This window comes from Cebus imitator, unplaced genomic scaffold, assembly GCF_001604975.1.
Source record: "Cebus imitator isolate Cc_AM_T3 unplaced genomic scaffold, Cebus_imitator-1.0 Scaffold419, whole genome shotgun sequence".
NCBI lineage: Eukaryota > Metazoa > Chordata > Mammalia > Primates > Cebidae > Cebus > Cebus imitator.
Window position 1 is genome coordinate 1,452,070 of NW_016107734.1, and position 4,049 is coordinate 1,456,118.

Sequence of the window (4,049 nt, forward strand, 5' to 3'; positions counted from 1 at the left end):
GTTGGTTCCGTTCCTGCCGTATTCTCAGTGTACCTCAGAGGCACGGCGTTGGTTCCGTTCCTGCCGTATTCTCAGTGTACAGCAGAGCGACGGTGTTGGTTCTGTTCCTGTGTTTTCTCAGTGTACAGCAGAGGGATGGTGGTGGTTCTGTTCCTGCCGTATTCTTAGTATGCAACAGAGCGTCTCGCATGTGGCTGGGGTCAAAACAGAATGTTTGTTGAATGACTGGCTGACTGAATAAATGAAAATTTAGACAGTCCAGAACTGATCACATCCTTTTCTATATATTTACAGCTTTTATGTATATTTCTTCCTGTTTACATCACCCTGCATTCATGATTTTCTTTCTTTCTTTTTATTTTTTTCTTTCTTTTCTTTCTTCTTTCTTTCTTTCTTGCTTTTGAGACAAGGTGTCACTTTGTCACTCAGGCTGGAGTACTGTGGCTTGGTCATACCTGACTACAGCCTCGAACTCCTGGGCTCAAGTGATCTTCCCACCTCAGCCTCCTGAGCGGCTGAGACTACAGACATGTACAACCATGCCAGGCTAAATTTCTATTTTTTAGTAGAAATGAGATTGTGCTATGTTGCCCAGGCTTGTCTTGAACTCCTGGGCTCAAGTGCTTCTCCTGTCTTGGCCTCTCAAAGTGCTGGGATTACAGGTGTGCGCCACTGCATCCAGCCAACATTTTTTAAGGTACTTGTCTCTCTTCCTAGATCAGGAGATTTTGAGGACACGGACCATGTGTTATTCATCTTTGTTGTGTGCAGTACTTGGCATGCGATGCATTCAACAAATGTTTGCCAAACGGGTAAATGAATGAATGAATCAATGAGCTCTGACCAGCAGTTCCCATCAGTCAAGATCTCCCACTAGGACAGGGGGGCTCAATTAATTTTTTTGTTTATTTTGCTGGTATTTGTTAAATTAGTACATTGTTTTATACTTCCAACAATTTGACTGGTGTTTATGTCATTTTGTGAACAGCTGTCTCATGCATGGCGATCACAGCTCTCTGTAGGCAGAGGTTACGTCTTGGTAATAATCCTGGCATCCTCTCAACCCAGCACCGCCGCTCACAGAGACTTACAAGTGCATGAAGTGCTTTGTGAATTGAAATCTGTGCCTCTGAGGTTTTTGCAGGTGGGGTTGTGATGTTCAACCCCATCCTCCGGAAGCAGCTTTAGAAGGAACCGGTGGTTTCTGCCTCTCTGCTCCCCAGAGCACTCCTACCATGGGAAATGCATTTCTCAGAGTGAGGAGATCATGGCACAGAGAGAACACTTTGCCCCAGTAGGGCACTTACGTCTGGATGGTGGTGGGCATGGCTCAATGTGTTGGATGCCCAGCTTGAGCTGCCCCAAGCTCTGCCTATAGGTCCCTACGGTGGTGACATGGGGACTTATGAGCCCCTTCCTCGAGGGATGTCTCTGCTGGCTTCCAGGCACAGAGGCAGTGATGGAGTCTTGTCTTCAAGCGAGTCAGTGTGGGCATTAGCCAAGTTTTGTGCCTTGGGTCCTAGTGTTATGGGCCCCACTGCCTGCGGTCCATCAGGCTGCCCACATTTGGGCAGATGCTGCTGGTGCGTGCTTCCCTATACCGTGGTCTGAAGATACAGGGAGCTCTTCCCAGGATTCGATTCTGAATTCAGGGGTCCTCTCTGAGCAGCTGGTCCTGCCTATCCAAGCAGTCTTGCCTATAATCCTTCTGTTCCTTGGTTTCCTTAGGAAAACAATCTTCCCTCACTTGGTAAGCCCATGCCATGCTCTTTGCTTACACATGGAAGCCCATTGTTGGACCCTGACGGCCTCCCAGGTTCTCCTTCGTTTGTCCTCTTCTAGAGAATCTCATTGGGTGATTCTGGACCACTAGTTGCCTGCATTAGCTGAACGATGGCCCCTGCAAAGATGTTCATTTCCTAACCTTGGAGCCTTGGAATACGTTACCTTATATGGCAAAAGGGACTTTGCAGACCTGATGAAGAGATTCTCCTGCAGTATCTGAGTGGGTCTCATGTAACCACAGAGGGCCTTATAAGAACGAGGCAGGAGGTTAGAGAGAGGAGAAAATGCATTTAGCTGGCTTTGAAGGTGGAGGAGGGAGCCGTGGTGGGTGTCTGGAAGCCGGAAGAGGCAAGGAATGGATTATTTGCGGACCTTCCAGAGGGCACCATCCCCGATACCACCTTGATTTTAGCCCCGTAAGGCTCACTTTGGACCTCTGACATCAGAGCTAGAAGATAATAAATGTGTGTGGTTTTAAGCCATGGAGTTAGGGTAATTTGTTACAGCAGAAATGAGGAACTAATATGTTAGCCATCCCCAGTACAAAGGGCCTCTGTCTGGTAAGTTGGATCACACTTTCTGAACCCCCAAATGAAGCTCTGTTTGTGTGCTCAGGCTGGCATAACGAAGTATCACAGAACACCTGGCCCAAACCACACGTATTTGCGAACCATTCTGGGGGCTGGAAGTCCAAGTTCGAAGTGTTGGCAGGCGTGGTTTCTGGCGGAGCCTCTCTTTCTGGCTTGCAGATGGCGACTTCCTCACCGTGCCCGCAAATCACCTTTTCTCTGGGCATGCAGGGAGAGAGAGTGAGGACCCTGAGGTTTCTTCCTTTTCTTTTTAAAAATTACTTGATTTTCATTATTTTCTTTAGCGATGTGACCATGCTCTGTTGACCAAGCTGGAGTACAGTGGTGCTGTCACGGCTCACTGCAGCCTCCAACCCTTGGGCTCAGCGATCCTCCCACCTCAGCCTCCCAAGTAGCTGGGACTAAAAGCACACATCACCACGCCCAGCTAATTAAAGAAAAAAACCGTAGAGACAGGATCTGCTTATGTTGCCCTCATGGTGTTGAGTTGGTCTCAAACCCCTGGGCTCAAGTAATCCTCTCTCCTCAGCCTCCTAAAGCACTGAGATTATAGGTGTGACCTCCTGGGCCTGGCTCTCGAGGACACCAGCCTTACCCTATGACCTTAGTTAACCTCTATGATCTCCTTAAAAGCCCTGTCGGAGGTTAGGACTTCAACATCTGGGCTTTAGTAGGTAAGAGACCCACTGTGGTTATATCAGGGCAAAGGGGGTAAAGCTTCCTTGGGGAGTTCAGTGCCCTTTGCAAATAGGAGTGGTGTGTAGAGACATTGCCAGCACCCTGGTGTCCTCCAGCGGCACCCATGCGCGTTTACCTTCTGCTTCTACGGTCCAGAGCTTCAGAGGCTAATTCGGGGTATTTAAGGATTTTTCATCAAGTGTGTTTGATGGCAAATGAATTCTTCTGGGCCAGTCATCAGACATGCAGATGGTGAGCTTTGAGAGTTAAGTTCAAGTTCGGCTTGGCCAAGGCATTTTGCAAGATGCTGGTCAAGGTGTCAACAGTCCTGTAGTATGCCTCTGGTTTTTTTGTTTTTTTAATTTTACTTCCCTCCTTATTAAAAGAGGCAGTTTGTCTGGCCCTAGGCTGTGAGTTTATCTTTGTAGGAGTTGAAGCCGTTTTCTGTTTTCCCAACCCCGGCCTTCTGTGATCTAGCCCGAAGCTTTCCCGGTGAAGGGATGCTTCTACACCATTGCAGGGACACATCATCATGGGACCTAGTGTCCAATTCGCAGAGCAGTTACTCTGGGCCAGTGTCCACACCACTGCACTGGAATGCGAATTGTTAGTGGTTCAGGCTGCCTTGGAAACATGAAAGAGTCTGCAGTGAGCTATGATGGCGTTACTGCCTCCAGCCTGGGCCACAGAGTGAGACCGTCTCTAACAACAGCAAAAATTCTATCTGCTGAGCAGATAGAGCCATGCCAAGAGCGCTGGGCACAGTGTGGAAGATCGTTCTAACCACCAAAGCCCAGCTTAGCAAGGACCAGCTCCCAGGCTGATACCAGGCAGAGTGTTTCGAAGCATCCTTCAAATGCCCAGTGGCAGAAAGTACCCAGTGGGCATCCTGAGATGAAAGGCCAGGGCACCGTACAGACTTCCCCTACCCCGAGAGCCAGAGAGGGCCTTTTTCTAACAACTTTCTTTTCCTTTTTTTTTTTTTTTTTTTCTTTT

General features: G+C 48.4%; 1 protein-coding gene across 7 annotated transcripts in view; it reads left to right on the forward strand.

Moving 5' to 3' along the window:
• Positions 1-4,049, forward strand: part of CALN1 (calneuron 1) — a 623,445-nt gene that overhangs the window by 261,056 nt on the left and 358,340 nt on the right. The window lies entirely within an intron of this gene.